At 36.0% G+C, this 19,564-nt stretch overlaps 1 pseudogene; it reads right to left on the bottom strand.

Annotated features, from left to right (window-relative positions):
* Positions 1–12,929: 12,929 nt before the first annotated feature.
* Positions 12,930–13,859, bottom strand: LOC124229238 (olfactory receptor 4A15-like; annotated as a pseudogene).
* Between the last annotated feature and the right edge of the window lie 5,705 nt (positions 13,860–19,564).

Here is a 19,564-nt window from a genome sequence, read left to right on the forward strand (position 1 = left end):
TCTAGCCAAAGTACAGAACCTGAGCCAATCAGGCAAGTTTCTGGAAATAACGTAGTCCATGACATTCTACAAATCCCACCAAATTCACATCTATCCCTGTAATATCCTAGTACAAAGAAAGAAATGACATTGGCTCTAGGAGATTCATAATGGGAAGATAGTCATGCAATGTCACTGAATCCCATAATACTAGTGATCAGATGTTTCAGAAGTGTCTACTATATAAATACTTGCAACCTGGAGACTTTGGCAGAAGTCTAATACTGTTGCTCTTAAGGAACATTGGGATTTGGGATTCAATAATTCCTTGATACAGTGGCTAGCTGCAGCTTACTTGAAAGACAACAATTGGAAGTCATTGGGTGTTTGTGGACACATCTTAAATGTATCACCAGTGCCATTTATGTCATGGGTGATGTCAGAGGGTCATTCTCAAAAAGATGGAGTAGAACAACAAAGCTCTTTAATGAAATGGAATTACCATATACAGAAAAATGCTCTGGGAGGTGGCCCAGGGAAGGTATATCATATTCATAAACATAACTTTCAGAACAAAATAGAACCTCTGGCAGAGTTTGTCACTCACTCCTATTTGTAAGTGATAAGAATGTAATTATTCACTTCCTGCTACAGAAACGCAAGATACTTAATTGACCAATGAAAGTTCCCAAACTGAATGGTAGGATTCAAATGGAAATCTGCTAAAATTCTCTCTGAAAGGTAAAACCTTGGTCAAATAAGACAAAATTAAGTTTACTCAGTGGCTAAATTTATGAGCAGCATATCAATCAATACAGGGAAACTGGTTCTCACCTTCACAGCAATTTCTGAATATTTACAAATCCATGGATTGTAGCAAATAACATCATCATTTTGTCAGACAAATAAGCCCTTGATGAATGTATGATCATGATATCCATGACAGAGAGTGCTGTTATGGAAGGTCTTAGAGTACTCAGAAGGAAGGTTAAAGTAGGTCATGTAAATCCCCCAAAGAATCCAGGTATTGATTCAAAAAAAGGAATACAATGCATTTTACCTAGCCTCTAGAGGTAGCCATTTGAATATATGAGATAAATGATGTACACTAATGGGCAGAATAACAACATATACCACAAAGTCAACCAAAGTCACTGATGTGATGGAGACTAATGTGCTATAACAATAACAGAAAAGCTGTTTAAAATCATTTGAGGAGGATTTGCTAGGGCTAAGGACCACCATATAGCTTGTAGGGAATGTTACAAAAGACCATTAGCCATAGCTCCTGGTGGCCTCAAGCAGATTATCTTTTAATTCCACTTTGGACTTTAGTTAGCCTGTGATCCAAATCACAAATGAAAATGCTATCAAGCTATTGGAACAATACATGGTGTGCCAATTTGTTCCCATGTATTACATCTTATTGAAACAAGGCACAAATTTTCCCATGTCCAGTGGGCATAAATGGGCTAAGAAGTATATCACATGAACATATTATACCCCTTACAACTCACATAATCATAAGTTAATCAAAATCTGAAATTGGGTTCAGATAGGTAATAAGTGGTTAAATGGGAAAATCATGACAGAAAGGAAACAAGCACACAAATCAGTGATAAATCTTAAGAAGGACATTATTATTCTTTTCCCGTAAGATTGTCTTGACTCTACTGAATAAAACTCAACTATTTCTCTCATGTGTGACATGAAGTTAGTTGGTGCTAGGATAAGGCACTCAATCCCTTTTTACTTGAGTGGGAGAACTTGACCGAAGTTTATTTAGCACTTTACCTGAGAATTATGCTTACATTATTTGTAGGAAATATATAATGCAATGCCTCTACTGAACCACCTGAACTATTAAGTGGTGAAAATTATAAAGGGTAAAGAAGGAAAAGTGGTCCAGTTAGTAGAGGAATACCTAAATGTCCTAGTGTAGTCCTTAATCCTGAGATGTGGACACTAATCCTGAGGCATGGACCTTCTTGGGTTTCAGTGGAAAGTCTGATGCAGAACTTGAATGGAAACTGGCAGAACTTGGGCTGCAAACTCTTTCCCAATACCTCTGCACTGGGAAGCTGCTGAAATTTCTGCCCACTCTTTCAGCCTTTCAGCTATTTTTTCACTGAGCTGAATGTAGTCTCAACCTGTGTATATGGAACTCAAAAATCAGTTCAGTATGTGAGGGGTGGAAAAAGTCGTAGCCAGCAGATTTACATTGCAAGAAATACGAAAAGAATTTATTCAGGCTGAAGAAAACAATATCATATAAAAATCAGGATATACAGAAAAGATGGAAATGACGTATATGGATAAAACAGATTTTTTTCTTAAATACTTTTAAAAATTAATCATTTAAAGGAAGATTGATAATAAATTCAGGGGTTTATAACATTTTTAGCAGTAAAATGTGTGACGATAATTTCAAAGGACAGTGGAATGTAATTGGGATTACAATTTGAAGAGACTGTTAATTTATGTTGAGAAATTGAATTCTGCCAGCGATCATGTGAGAAAGCTAAGAAGTGGATCCTTCCTCAGCTGAGCCTTCATATGAGACTGTAGCTCCAGCCAACACCTTGATTATAGCCTTATGAGAGACCCTGAAGTGGAGGAATCAGCTAAGTCATGCCCAATTTTCTGATGCAAAGAAACTGTGAGATAAGAAGTGTGTTTTGCTTCAAGCCACTAAGTTTTGGGGCGTTTGTCATGCAGAAATAGAAAGCAAGTAGAGATATCTAGAAAACCTTCCAAATATTTGGAAATAGCAATAAATATTTAAAGAACCTATAAATCAAAGAATAAATAATAATAGAAATAAGTAGATATTTAGAACTAAGTAATGAAAACATATGGGGATTTGTGAGATGCAACCAAAACAGTACTTAGAAGGAAACTTATAGCTTTAAATGCTTATATTAAAGATAAATACTGGGGCCGGCCCAGTGGCACAGTGGTTAAGTGCGCACATTCGGCTTCAGCAGCCCAGGGCTCGCTGATTCGGATCCCAGGTGTCGACATGGCACCACTTGGCACGCCATGCTGTGGTAGGCATCCCACATATAAAGTAGAGGAAGATGGGCACGGATGTGAGCTCAGGGCCAGTCTTCCTCAGCAAAAAGAGGAGGATTAGCAGCAGTTAGTTCAAGGCTAATCTTCCTCAAAAAAACAGGAAAAGAAAATAAATGCTTAAAAGAAGCTATCTAAGCATTTATCTTAAGAAGCTAGAGCAAGAGAAGTAAGTTAAAGCCAAAGTAAAAGAAAGGAGATAGTAAAGATAAGATCAAAAATCAATAAAATAGAAAACATAAAATGGAGAAAATCAAAACAGGCAAAAGTTGGTACTTTTTTAGCAAAATTGATAAACTTGTAGCAAGAGTGATCAAAAGACAGAAAACTCCAAATTACCAATATCAGAAACAAAAGAGGAGATAAACATCATACAGATCCCTCAGACTTTAAAAGAATAATTAAGGTTGTCCTTAAAAAACCTTATTTCAATAAATTTGATAACATAAAATGGATAAAGAATAGGAAAAACACATACTTCTGAAAATTACTCAAAAAGAAGATGAAAAACTAAATACTCCTATATCTCTCAAAGAAACAAACTGTCCTTTTTTAGTAGATGACATTATTGTGTCATAGAAAATTCTAAGGAGTCTACAGAGATTGCTATAAATAAGTGAATTTAGCAAGTTTGTAGGATTCAAGGTCCAAATTAAATATTCCATTGCATTTCTATATATTAGCATAAATAACAATTGAAAAAAATATTAAACATCTTTTACAATGGCATCTGAAAATATAAATATTTAGGAAAAGCTGAGCAACATCCCTATACTAAAAATTACATTTCAAAAATAAATTTTGAGAATACCTAAATAAATAGACATATGGTATTCAGGAATTAGAAAATTCAATATTGTTAGGATGGTATTCAACTCCAAAATGATCTATAGATTCAACTCAATCTGAATGAAACTCCAAGCATGCACTTTCAGAGATGTAAACTATTGTATTTTCCAAAAATGAATACAATAATATCTCCCATCCCACCTGCTGTTCTGCAATGTGACTTTGCCAGTCCCCATCAAATGTTGTCATCTACTTCTCCACCAACTCAAATCTGGGCAAGCCACGTAACTTCTTTGAGCAATACAAGATTGTGAAAGTGACAGTCTGATATTTTGGGACATAGCCCTTAACTGGCCTGACACCTTCAACTTTGTACTGCTGGGATCCCTGAGTATCACATAAAACGTCTGACTATCCTGCTTGTGCTCCTGCATCTAAAGGGATAGGGATAGGGATCCTACAGACTGTCGGTTATCACTTGAAAACAAGAAATTAAAACACCATTTTCTTAAAATAAACATGCAAAGTCATGAAATTCTAAATATATTTTTATGAAAAGTTTCCAAACTTTACAAAATGACCCTAAAATTTATCAGGAAAAATAATATATAGGAATTGAAAGAAAGTGCGAAAAAGATGAGTTATTAGGGGAGACTACCCCGGGTAAGTAAAAGTACACACAAAAAAAATCTTGGTCACTGAAATAGTATGTTAGTGGTAGGGACTTACACCAAAGAAGAAGGAAAATGAGGAGGAGGAGGAGGAAAAATGGGAGAAATGGCCCCAAAATTAAACCTTCTAAATTGATAAAATTGACATATTACATAGAAAAGTTTCAAATTATTACCGAAATTAATAATAATCTTGGTGATGTCAACATCATGGCAGAGTGAACTTGCCTGGTAATCTCTCCCATCCAACATACAACAAAAAGCATTCATATTCCAACAGTGGACATCCAAGCACAACACAAATAATGTCAGAGAGACCCATGCAGCCATATGATGGAGGGCAGAGAGGCTGGAGCTGCCCCTCAGATTAGGTGGAGCAGTGTAAGAGAAAACTTCACTCCCTCCCCTAAAGACTGATATAGGGGATCACAAGAGGCCTCCAAGATGGAAGGAACAGTGGAGGAGATGTTTGTAGGAACATCAAGGATCCCAGAGGGCCTGTGCAGCCTAGAGGGAAGACCTCTACAAGAATGAGAGCTTTCGAGGGGGGTGACCTTATCAAGTCAACACCCCAGGAGAGCAGATAGGGAGAGCAGAGTGAGAAAACCCCAAAAGCAAGCAGGAGAAAGCACCCCCTTCCCTCCTTCCCAGTGCGACTCCACAGCCAGGGATCTCAGCTGAAGGCAGAGGGCTCAGAATACTTGGCTCTCAACTCCTACCCAGCAGCAATAGGAGGTAACTGCAACCAAATAATACCAGGATGTGTAGAAACAGAGCCACCACCTCTAGCAATAACAAATATTATATCAAATCTCTAGACCAGAGAGAAAACAACAAGTACCCAGAACTCAGTCCTGAGGACACAGAAATATGTAATCTAAATGACAATGAATTCAAAATAGCTATCATCAAAAAACTCAATGAGGTAAAAGAGAATGTAGAGAAACAATTCAAGGAGTTCAGGAGCAACTTCACAAAAGAGCTTGAAACGATAAAGAAGAATCAATCAGAAATATTAGAGATGGAAGACACAATGGAAGAGATAAAACAAAACATGGATTCCCTGAACACTCAAGTGGACATCATAGAGGGGCATGTCAACATAATCGAAGATAGACATGTTGAAATGCTCCAGATAGAGGAGTAGAGAGAATTAAGACTAAAGAGAAATGAAGAAAGTCTCCGAGAAACATACAACTCAATTAGGAAATGCAACATAAGAATTATAGGTATTCAAGAAGGAGAAGAGAAGGAAAATGGAGCAGAAAGCATGTTCAAAGAAATAATAGCAGAGAAATTCCAAACTTAAGGCAAGAGATGGAAATCCATGTGGAAGACACTTCCAGATCTCCTAGATATGTCAATGTAAAAAGACCTACTGCAAGTCATATAGTAGTAAAACTGGCAAAAATGATTGACAAAGAAAGAATACTAAGGGTGGCAAGGCAGAAGAAAATAACCTAAAAAGGAACCCCTATCAGGCTTTTAGCCAAATTCTCTGCAGAGACCTTAAAGGCTAGGAGAGAATGAAATTACACATTCAAATCTTTGAGAGACAAAAATCTTCAGTGAAGAATACCCTATCCAGCAAAAATATCCTTCAGATATGATGGAGAAATAAAAACTTTCCTAGACGAACAAACGCTAAGGGAGTTTGTAGCCATGAGACACCCCCCTGATAAGAAATCCTCGAGAAGGCCCTCATACCTGAAAAAAAAAAAACGGAGAAAGGGGTTACAGAGTAAGGAGATAAATAGATAGATAGACTCAGAATAGGATAGCAAATACTCAAGTATAGCATTAAAGATAAAGGGAAGGAAAACCAAAAACAAAGATAATCTTGCCATTTTAACCACAAACTAACAACACAAGATGGAATAAGATGTCAGAAAAACAACTTAGGAGGGGAAGAGGAAAGGGACCAAATCGGTTTAGACTTAGGAAATGAGGCCATCAGAAAATGGACTATCTTATACACGAGATTCTGAATACAAACCTCATGGTAACCTTGAAACAAAAAAGCAGAATAGAGACACAAATAATAAATAAGGAGAAAACAAAGGCACAAATCATTTAAAACTACATAATTCAATGGGTAGACCAAAACACACAGGATGAGAAACAGAGGAAATGCAGGAGAACCAGAAAACAAGCGATAATAGGGTAGCATTAAGCTCTCATATATCGAAAATCACCTTAAACATAGAAGGATTGAATTTTCCAATAGAAAGACACAGAGCAGCAAGATGGATTAAAGAACAAGACCTAACAATATGCTGCCTCCAGAAAACACATCTCAGCTCCTATGACAAATACAGGCTCAGAGTGAAGGGATGGAAGATGATACTCCAAGCTAATGGCAAACAGAAGGCAGGTGTCACAATATGTGTATCAGGCAAAGTAGACTTTAAGATGAGACAGGTAAAAAGAGACAAAGAGGGGCAGTATATAATGATCAAAGGGACACTCCATCCAGAAGAAACAACACATAAATATCTATGCACCCAACAGAAGAGCACCAAAGTACATAAAGTAGCTATTAACAAACCTAACAGATGACATTAATAATAACACAATACTAGTAGGGGACCACAACCCTCCACTCACAACCATGGATAGATCATCCAGACAGAAAATCAACAAGGAAACAGTGGAATTAAAGGAAAAGCTAAATCAGTTGGACTTAATAGACATATGTAGAACACTCCATCCAAAACACCACAATACACATTATTCTCAAGTGCAAACAGAGCATTCTCAAGGATAGACCATATGTTGGGAAACAAGGCAAGCCTCTATAAATTTAAGAAAGTGGAAATAATAACAAGCATCTTTTCTGATTACAGTGGTATAAAGCTAGAAATTAATTACAAGAAAAAAGCTGAGAAAGGGACAAAGAAGTGGAGACTAAACAACATGCTATTGAACAAGCAATGGATCATTGAAGAAATTAAAGGAGAAATCAAAAAAATATCTGGAGGCAAATGAAAATGAAAATATACCATACCAACTCATATGGGATGCATCAAAAGCCACATTAAGAGGAAAATTCATCACAATACAGGCCACCTTAGCAAACAAGAAAAATCCCAAATAAGCAATTGCAAATTACACTTAACTGAATTAGCAAAAGAACAAACAAAGCCCAAAGTCAGCAAAAGGAGAGAAATAATAAAAATCAGAGCAGAAATAAATGCTATCGAAACAAAAAAGGCAGTAGAAAAGATCAATGAAACAAAGAGCTGGTTCTTTGAGAAGATAAATAAAATTGACAAACGCCTAGCCAGACTTACAAAGAAAAAAAGACAGAAGGCTCAGATAAACAAAATCAGAAATGAAAGAGGAGAAATAACAATGGATATCACAGAAATACAACAGATTGTAAGAGAATACTATGAAAAACAATATTACAACAAAATGGACAATCTAGATTAAATGGATAAATTCTTAGACTCTTACAACCATCCAAAGCTGAATCAAGAAGAAACAGATAATCTGAATAGACCAATCACAAGGAAAGAGATTGAAACAGCAATCAAAAGCATCCCAAAGAATAAAACCCCAGGACCAGACGGCTTCCCTAGGGAATTCTACCAAACTTTCAGAGAGGATTTAATACCTATCCTTTTCAAGCTATTCCAAAAAATTAGGGAAGATGGAACACTTTCTAACACATTTTATGAGGCCAACATCACTCTGATATCAAAGCCTGACAAGGACAACACAAAACAAGAAAACTACAGGCCAATATTGCTGATGAACATAGATGCAAAAATCCTCAACAAAACTTTGGCAACCCAAATACAGCAATATATCAAAAGGATCATATTTCAGGATGAAGTGGGATTTATACCAGGGACTCAGGGATGGTTCCACATCTGCGAATCAATCAACGTGATACACCAAATTAAACGTGATACACCAAACAAAAACCACGTGATCTTCTCAATAGATGCAGAAAAAGCATTTGACAAGATCCAACAGCGATTTATGATAAAAATTCTTAGCAAAAAGAGGATAGAAGGAAATTACCTCAACATAACAAAGGTCATATATGACAAATCCACAGCCAATATCATACTGAATGGGCAAAAACTGAACGCCATCCCCCTGAGAACAGGAAAAAGACAAGTATGCCCACTATTACCACTCATATTCAACATAGTTCTGGAGGTTTTGGTCAGAGCAATTAGGCAAGAGAAAGAAATAAAAGTAATCCAAATAGGGAGTGAAGAAGTGAAACTCTCACTGTTTGCAAATGCATGATCTTATATACAGAAAACCCTATAGAATCCATTGGAAAACTATTAGAAGTAATTAACAACTACAGTAAAATTACAGGGTACAGAATCAACTTACAAAAATCAGTTTTTTCTATACTCCAATAATGAACTTACAGAAAGAGAACTCAAGAAAACAATTGCATTTGCAATCACAACTAAAAGAATAAAGTACCTAGGAATAAACCTAACCAAGGACGTGAAGAACTTATACAAGGAAAACTATAAGACACAACTGAAAGAAATTGATAATGACATAAAGCGATGCAAAGAGACTCCTTGCCCATGGATTGGAGGAATAAACATAGTTAAAATGTCCATACTACCCAAAGCAATCTACAGCTTCAATGCAATCCCTATCAGAATCCAATTGACATTCTTCACAAAAACAGAGCAAAGAGTCCTAAAATTCGTATGGGGCAACCAAAGATCCCAATTGCTAAAGCAATCCTGAGGAAAAAGAACAAAGCTGGAGGCATCACAATCCCTGACTTCAAAATGTACTACAAAGCCATAGTGATCAAAACAGCATGGTACTGGTAGAAAAACAGGCACACAGATTAACGGAACAGAAGTGAAAGCCCAGGAATGAAACCAGACATCTACGGACAGCTAATCTTGGACAAAGTTGTCAAGAACATATAATGGAGAAAAGATAGTCTTCAATAAATGGTGTTGGGAAAACTGGACAGCCACATGCAAAAGAATGAAGGTAGACCACTATCTCACACAACACACAAAAATAAACTCAAAATGGATCGAAGACTTGAAGATATGTCCTGAAACTATAAAACTCCTGGAAGATAACATCAGTAGTACACTCTTTGACATTGAACTAAAAAGGATGTTTTCAAATACCATGTCTTCTCAGACAAGGGAAACAAAAGAAAAAATAAACAAGTGGGAGTTCATCAGACTAAAGAGCTTCTGCAAGGCAAAAGAAACAATAATCAAAACAAAGAGACAATGCACGAATTGGGAGAAAATATTTGCAAATCATATATCTGACAAGGGGTTAATCTCTATAATATATAAGGAACTCACACGACTCAACAATAAAAAAACAAACAACCTGATCAAAAAATGGGCAGAGGACATGAACAGACATTTTTCCAAAGAAGATATACAGCTAGCCAATAGGCACATGAAAAGATGTTCAACATCACTAATCATCAGGGAAAAGCAAATCAAAACTACACTAAGATACTACCTTATGCCTGTTAAAATGGCTATAATCACTAAGACTAAAAATAACAAATGTTGGAGAGGGTGTGGAGAAAAGCGAACCCTCATACACTGTGGTGAGAATGCAAACTGGTGCAGTCACTATGGAAAACAGTACGGAGATTCCTCAAAAAACTGAAAGTAGAACTACCATATGACCAAGCTATCCCACTACTGGGTATCTACCCAAACAATTCAAAATCAACAATCCAAAGTAACATATGCACCCCTATGTTCATTGCAGCACTATTTACAATAGCTAAGACGTGGAAGCAGCCCAAGTACCCATTTACTGATGATTGGATAAAGAAGATGTGGTGTATATATACAATGGAATACTACTCAGCCATAAAAGAGACAAAATTATCCCATTTGCAACAACATGGATGGACTTGGAGAGAATTATGCTAAGTGAAATAAGCCAGACTGAGACAGACAAACATAGGTGATTTCACTCATATGTGGAATATGAACAAACACATGGACAAATAAAACAGTTCAGCATTTATCAGAGGAAGGGGGTGGGCACAGGAGGTGAAGGGGAGCACTTATGTGGTGACAGTGAAGAAATAAAGTACGACTGAAATTTCACATTGATGTAAACTATTATGAACTCAATTAAAAAATAAATTTAAAAAAAGGGAGCCAGCTGAATCAAATACAATCAAATTACTAATCAAAAAAAAGAAAATAATAAAGTTGGCAGATTGTTTTACGTATTTGGGGAAAATAGGCTTAGATATTTCCTAATCACAAACAAAATTAAAATCTAAAAGGATTAAAAAAGTTTTTTGAAAACTTATCAAAGAAAACAAGAGGTTAAAATTTATAATATCACTGAAGAAAATGGAACATAAAAATATAGCATCTTTATATAACAACATCCATAACTATAACATAAATAAGGTTAACATTTGTACCAAATATCAAAGAAGAGCAAATATTTATCACAAATATGTATATTTAATGCAGAAAGAATTCATCCAAATTCATCAGTAAAAATTCTCACTCCAATAGAACAAGAATTCAAAGATACAAGTAACAACCAAGTTTATGGGGTGGATTCTATGTCCCAGACACTATGCAGGGAACAGAGAGCACAAAGACAACTAAGTACCTTTCCTGACTTCAGGGAGAGAATAGACCAATGAACACGGGCAATTAATAAACATTTTTACCTCATCAATTGAAATAATTATACAAATTTGAAAATTAACCAAATGTTTAATTCCATTTGGGCTGTTATTATAGAATACCATAGACTGGGTGGCTTAAAAAAAAAATTATTTGTCACAGTTTTGGAGGCTCAGAAGTCCAAGATAAGGCACCAGCTGATTCCATGTCTTGTGAGGACCTGCTTTCTAGTTCACAGACAGCCAATTTTTTGCTGTGTCCTCACAGGGCAGAAGGGACAAGGGAGCTCTCTGGGGTCTCTTTTTTAAGAACACTAATCCCATTCAAGAGGACTCCACCTTCATGATCTAAGTATTTCCCCAAAAGCCCACCTTCAAATACTACCACATTATAAAGGATTTAACTTGTGAACTTGGGGAGGACACAAACTTTCAGTCTACAGCAATGTCCAAAAGTGAAGGAGTTAATTATGTAAATTCTGATAAAGTCATATACTTGATATCATTTGGTGAATAGTATTATTTTGGGAAGACTTTGAGATGATGTAAGAAACCTCCAACAACAGGGATAAAAAGCAGCATACAAGGTTTCTCATGCTGTGTGATTTGCCAATGAAAAGGACTTGTTGCCCCATAGCCTTAGCCCCTTAGGAATCCAGACTAAATAAGGGAGGCAGAATTATGAGTTTCTTTGACCACATGCTACCTGACGTCTTAGAGACAGATAACATTTTGTTCCAAGCCTGTTTCAGAGAGAGAAAGGATTTTATGATTGAAGTCTCTGTCAAATAAAACAATATGTTCTGGCCTCTTTATTACCTAATAATCTACATTCCATTAACAAGAGAGGAAAGAAGAGCATATATTGTCAGCATCTTTCTTAACAACAATATCACTCAAAATATCTGTTGTGGAGTTCTGTTTTTCATATTTGAAGCTCAAGGATTATGGATTATGCTGATTTTACATATGAAAGGCAGGGCCTGGGTCAGTATAGAAGGCTGTGAAACACTATAAGCTAAGAAAGGGGATGGAGATATTGAAAAGTAGCAGAGGTATTATCAGATATTCTAAACTATCTGGGAAAGTTAATGGATCATTTTGCAAATGTAAAACCAAAACAAAGTTGTTCCACTTGAGGAGATACTGTGATTTCCCAATCAGAACAATACATAAGATGTAGCTGTTTTTCTGCATATCGGCCTTGCTCATTAGAATCGTCTTATTTACTTAGCCCCCTTATGATTAATATTAAAACTATGAAACATCATTCCTCTTCAACCTTAGCGTGCTAAGCAATATGAACAGAATTATATATTTAAAGTATCTCGTAGATACAAACATAGATATATACTTCAAATATTAATATGGGCTGTCTATATGGAGAGGAGTGAACCAAGTTTTTATTTCTCATTTTATTTTTCTGAAATCTGTAATGAGGACTATTAATTCTGAAAAATATTACATTAAGAGAGAAACATGCAAAAATCTTCTAACTAAAATTAATTTACAGCATTAACTGTAGCATAACTCATCATATAGAACATAAGCCTATACTTTTCAAGAGAGACATTTTATGCACAAAAACTGAACATATATTGTCCTAAGAAATTATGAAAATCTTAAAAATATATTTTAATCAAAGTATTCACATAAACATTTTTTATAATGTCCAAGTTATTAAACCTGAGGAAAACTTTACTATAATTAAATAATCACACATGGCTTTCCTGGAAGGAGCAATTCTTCATTGAAAACAGGTGGTACATTTCTCTGCTGCTTCATTTTCTTTTTCTGGTCCAGAGCTTTTTCATGGCATTTTTCATCTCTCCATTTCTCAGAGTATAGATTAAAGGGTTCAACATGGGGTGATAATGGTGTAAAACACAGTCAAGGATTTATCAATGGGTAAGGTAGAAGGAGGTCTCACATACATAAAAATACAGGGGACAAAGAAGAGGACCACCACAGTGATGTGGGAGCCACAGGTGGATAGGGTTTTGCGCCTCCCTTCCTGAGTAAGATTCTTCAGGGAGTGCAGAATGACCCCATAGGAGATGAGTAAGAGCATAAAGATGACCACACAGATTGCCCCATCATTGGCAATCACAGTGAGACTAATAATGTAGGTGTCAGTGCAGGCAAGTTTTAATAAGGGGTACATGTCACAGATGAAGTGGTCGATGACATTGGGGCCACAGAAGGGAAGGTTGTAGACAAAGAGAAGTTGAACTACAGCATGCAGAAAACCTCCAAGCCAGGCCAACAGAAGCAGCAGAACATGCACGCGTTGATTCATGATTGTCAAATAATGCAAGGGTTTGCAGATGGCCACAAAACGGTCATAGGCCATGACCACCAGGAGTAAAATCTCAGCACCACCAAATAAGTGCCCTATAAAAAGCTGGCTCATGCAAGCTTGCAAGGAAATGGTTTTCTTCTCATAGAGAAAGTCTATAATCATATTTGGGGTGACTGTAGTAGAATAAACAGCATCCATAAATGATAAGTAGCCAAGAAAGAAGTACATAGGGGCATCCAGGCTTGGGCTGACTACCACAGTCATGACAATGAGTAGGTTGCCCACCATTGTCACAATGTAGATGAGCAAGAACACAACAAATAGTATCTTCTGATCCTGGAGGCTCTGAGTGAGCCCCGAGTACAAATTCAGTCACATTGTTCCTTTGTTCCATAGGTTCTTCTCTACATCTTATTTCAGAGTTCAGGCCAAGATTACCTGCAAATATAGTTATTACTAGTGACTTCCTAAAATCTTGAGATAATTTGTTTCTTCATTCAACAAATAGGCATTATGATTTATCATGTACCAATACATTAAGAGATTAAAAGAATACAAGGGTGCTTAAAATATGGTCCCTAACCTCAGTAATATTACCGAGTAATACAGAGACAAGTCATTAGAGACATATGTGGGGAAGAATACATTACTATATAAATAGGTTGCCACAATTAGCTTTCCATCTGGAAGTTAATAAAATTGTACCTATAGCTAATAACAAACAAAAATAAAGTAAAAATAGACTAAAACTTTAATGAAAAAATAAAGTAAGACTTAATTTATCTTTACTTTCCAGTTAATAAAAGAGAAGGCTTTCTACATCCCAGGGGTAGAATAACATTCTTACCTAATAAGTGAAATCCGAAATAGACATAGTTGACAATTTCAAAAACTTTAAGGATTTAGGAAAAGATACCATAGCATCAATAGACAGAAGTAGTTTGGGGAAAAGGTTTACATTTTAGAGGACATACACAGAGCTAATATCAATATAGACAAAGAGCTCTAAGCAATTAACAAATGAAAGGCAAACAAACCAACAGCAAAGTGGGCAAATCATACAAAGAAGCAATTGAAGGAAGACTACATCCAAATGGCAGTAAATAAATGATAGGATGCTGAAACTCACCTGTGAACAGAAAAACAGAAATTGAAGCAACAGCTTGCTTACTAAAGTGTTACCTTGAGTTTTTGAAAGTCACTCATCCAAGTTCTAGAGATGCTGTGTCATTCTCTAATTTTTAACAGATTAACAAACAGTGCTTAGAGAACATAACAATTGAACCTATCAGGAGATTTAGACATATCTGCCCATTAAAATATCCCCAAATAGTTATACTTGGAAATAGTTTCTAAAAATACTGATGCTAGAGAAGATAAATTTATTATGGATCTTTATCATAGGAAAATATGCAAAAAGTGTTACAGAAATGAGTCAATCCCCTCACATTTTCGTAATCACAAAGGATCCTAACATGGCTGATGAACAGAATGACATAGGAGAACTTTCAAAAGACTGTGAATTCCCACACTATCAATGCATTCTTGCAAGATATAAAGCCTAGTTCAGAATCTTATATATAAATACACTTCCTGGGTTACCTGCATAATGAGACAGTCATTCCATCCAAGTTCCAGCTTGTGGCGCCTTCTCCCTTGTCCTTCATGCAGTGCTGCCATCTCTGTGAGCACAGAGAGCAAGATAACATGTCCACTGTCACTGGATCTTGAATGGATTCCCTGTGACTAATTCTTTCCATGAGTGCAGGAAGTCTGGCTCATTTCAGTCTTTCAGAAAAATGTTACCTTTTAAATTATTTGGATTTTCAAAATGTCCTGCAGTCTAAAGAAGTCTGAATCTTGATTGTGAATAAAGAAACCCAAAATCTTCATTTTTGGCAGGATTTGCCCTAATAACAAACAAATTTTAAATCAACCTTTTGAGGTTAAATGTGCCAACTTTGTGGGAGAGAAAATTGTGAATTATTTAGATAAATACTTTGCAGTTTGGGGCCGGCCCTGTGACACAGGGGTTAAGTCCACGCATTCCACTTCAGCGGCCCGTGGTTCGCCAGTTGGGATCCCAGGCATGGACCTACCCATCACTTATCAAGCCATGCTGTGGCAGGCATCCCACATATAAAATAGAGGAAGATGGACATAGATGTTAGCTGAGGGCCAATCTTCCTCAGCAGAAAGAGGAGGATTGGTGGCAGATGTTAGCTCAGGGCTGATCTTCCTCAGCAAAAAGATGAGGATTGGTGGCAGATGTTAGCTCAGGGCTAATCTTCCTAAAAAATATATATATATTGCAGTTTGTGTTTTATACCAATAAAAGTGAAATAGCCTTTACGACATTTTGATTCTCAATTAGTTTAACTGATCTGTCTTCATATAGCATTGTTGAATTTGATTTGCCTGAAGGAATGGAGAATAATTTCATATACATAATTCACTATGATTTGAATTCATCATTCAATTCCTGAAAAAAGCAGTCATGTGAATACTGGTACAGACAAACCTCTCTGAGGTAAGGGCAAAGGTCTGCAAACACTTTGTATACATTTGAAATACGGCACATATTATTGAGTCGTTCAATGATGCATCTCCAACTGTGCTTTTTCTCTAATTAAATTCATTGGGACTTTAATCATAATTTTGAAGGTCAACTCTGCATCTCCAGAGATGCCACCAGGATAATCACCATACAGAAGAAAACTTACAGAACCACCTCCTCTGGGGGTAAAATCATAAAAGAACAACTTGAGGTCAAATCACCCAAAGGGAAAAGTCCAGTCTGGGTAGAAGTGAAATATGTAAAAACTTTCTTGTTTAAATCATGACCTTCAAAATAGACAAACCTGTCTAATTTTGAGTTATGTCTTTGCAGATGACATGTGAACTGACTTCCAGAAGGTGTGAATCTCATTTAAAACTTATTTCAAACGCAGATGAAGTTTGTCTCACAGTTTCAGTCTGGCAAATTGATACAATTTGCATTTGTATTGGAGTGGGGAAAGAGAAAACAGTTGTGGGACTATTACATTTATCTCAAAGTGCCCATGGAACGTTCACCAAAATAGACAGTACACTAGGTCATAAAAAAGTTGCAGTGCATTTCAAAGGATTTAAGTCATACGGGATATATATCTTAGGACAATGTAATTCAACAAAAATTGATAACAAAATTATAACATTTCCCAATTATTTACAAATTAAGCAATACAAGTCTAAATTACTCATGAACATTTTTTAAAATAAATTTTCAACAGAAAGATAATGACATATATAATCTATATAAAATATATATGAAAGATATCTATGAAAGATTTTATGTGTATATATATGTGTGTGTGTGTGTGTGTATAAATTTGCTGGGTGCAGCTAAAGGAGTGCTTAGAGAGAAATCCACAGCTTTAAATGCAAGTATTAGAAAACAAGAAATATTATAAGAAATGAACTAAGCTTCCACCTCTAGAGGCAGGAAAAGGAAAAGCAAAATAAACCCAGAGAACATTGTAGATTGGAAATAGTAAATAAAAGATAGAACTCATTGAAATAGAAATTAATTGAAAATTAGAGAAAATATATAAACCTAGGAATTGATTATTTGAAAGATTAATAAAATTGATAAGTTCCTCGCTAAATGGATTAAGAAAAAATAACAGAAAAAATAAATTATCAGAATCAAGAATGATGAAGAGTGTCATCACTGCAGATTTTACAGTTCTTTAAAAGATAATAAAAGGATTTGTAAATGATTTTATGACAATAAACTTGCCAACTAAGAGAAAATGGACCACTGCTATGAAAAACACAAATTTCTAAGCAAATACAGAAAAAAATTAAAAATTAGAATAATCTAATACCTGTTAAGTAAATTAATTCTTTAAAATCCTTCCCTTCCCCAAACAAAATTCATTCCTGTATAGCTTTATCAATGAATTCTTTATAACAATTAATCATGAAATAGAACCAATCATATAAACACTTGCAGGAATGAGAGGAAATTAAAGTACTTCCTAACTCATTTTGTGCACCCAGCATAACCCTTACACCAGAGTGAAACAAGAGCATCACAAGAAAAATAATCAGATCAATATCTCACTTTAACGTAGACACAAAATTCTGAAACAATATTTGGATTGATTCTTAGGGATGTTTCTTTTGGTATTTTTTTGTTCTCGCTGTTATGGTTTATCAGGCAGGTCTGGCTGGAGCAGTACTCAGTCTAGGGCTAATTATGCCCCATAACTGAAGCAAAATCTTTCCAAGTACTCAACCCAAAGCCCTGCCTGGCGAACCATGAGGTTTTCCAAATGGTGAGAATAGGTGCTATTCCCGGCCGAGTGTGAGCACTGGGCACTCTTCTCTCTAATCCATCTGGATAAATCTTCCCCCAGCTTCAAGTAGTTTCCTCAAACTCACACACTGGTCAGTTCCCTGATCAATAATTGAGAGGGATCCTCTGCAGTTCTCCAGTATTCTCTCTCTCCCCCCACCCCACCCCAGCTCTACTCTCTTCAGTATTTTACCCTCAGAATTCTAGCTTCACTGGTGCCTTGGTGTCTTGGTGCCTTGGTGCCTTGGTCTCCTCAGACTCTCAGCTACATCTGCTCACCTCGAGGAGTCTACCAGGATCTTCCCAGGTATCCCTCTCTGCACCACAGCATGGAAGCTTTTTAAAGTCAGTAAGTCTACATGTGTGTATAACATTTTATTTAACTTCATCCTGATTTTAATTAGTGCTGACTTCATTATAATACGTTTAAGTATGCTCGGCGATCTCTGAGTCAGAAGAGACAAGAACAGTTTATGACATTGATCCAAGTCAGATAAAATTCCCCTTTGCACGTGCAGAAATTCCTGTCCAGTGGTTTTCCTCATGACCTTCAGCACATTGTCTCTCGTCCCTGGACATGGTTAGATAAATGCTGTAAATTCTCGCTCTTGGATCTTCTTTGAACACTCAGTCTAAAATGGCTGCTCGCCTTATGAGTCACTCTCTGTCACATCTTTATTTTTTAAGAACTTTTTACACTCTTTATCTTTTTCATATGTGTTTACTTGTTTATTGCTTATCTCTCATCACTGGGAAGTGTTTCTTTATTCAGGCATGCATCCTTATTATGACACTTACCACAGTGTTTAACAGCACAATTTCTGAAAGAAAACTACATAGGTTCAAACCCTACCTTAGGTATTGGCCAGCTCTGTGACCTTGGATAAGTTATTTAAGTTTTCCAAACTTCTCTTAGTTATATCTGGAGAACAGGAATACCTGTAGCTCTTTCATAAGTCTCTTATGAGGATTATACAAAGCAATGCTTTCACAGCATGTGCCACATTACAGTGTATAAATAATAGCCTTTAATGCAATTATAATTATGCCACATCTTTCTTATTTGACATTAAGAATGTTCATTCAGTTATAAGATTTTCCTTAACCTGATTTTAATTTGGTTGACATTGAAATTATTAAAGTAAATTATTCAGAGTTAATCTCATCCATCTTACGTTAATTTTATTTTGTATACTTTCAGATGTCTTAAAGTCCCTCATGTCCTCTAATATAATATCTACATAGAACTGAATCATAAAAACAAATCATGGGGTTCAAAATGTCAGAGACATTGAGCACTGATGTAGAAGTGAGGGAAGCAATAAATACCGTGACATTAATTAAGCACATACTGAGTGCCAGACATTGTCCTGGATGCTTTGCAAACATTATCTCATCTAATGCTTAAAATAACCCTATGAGTAAAGTACTACCACTTTGTTATATTTAATAACTGAGACTAAAAGGAGACTCTGAGATCAGGACACACATGCTGTGTTACATTAACTACTGAGATGGTATATGACCCTAATTTAGTTGACTTCAGACTAATGAATACTTCCACATTATCTGAAACACTGAATAATGACCCTAAGACTCCATACACAACTGCTTGAACTTCAAATAAAAAATTATGTTGGTCATAATTTGGGTTGGGTTGGTCATACAAGAGGGTACCTTTTTCACCCAAGAAGACAAAGAGAGGGAAAGATTCAACCCCAACTGGAAGTTGGGTCAGTATAAGTTAATACTTTTAAAAACACTTGCTTCTA

This window comes from Equus quagga, chromosome 17 (genome assembly GCF_021613505.1).
Source record: "Equus quagga isolate Etosha38 chromosome 17, UCLA_HA_Equagga_1.0, whole genome shotgun sequence".
Classification (NCBI taxonomy): domain Eukaryota; kingdom Metazoa; phylum Chordata; class Mammalia; order Perissodactyla; family Equidae; genus Equus; species Equus quagga.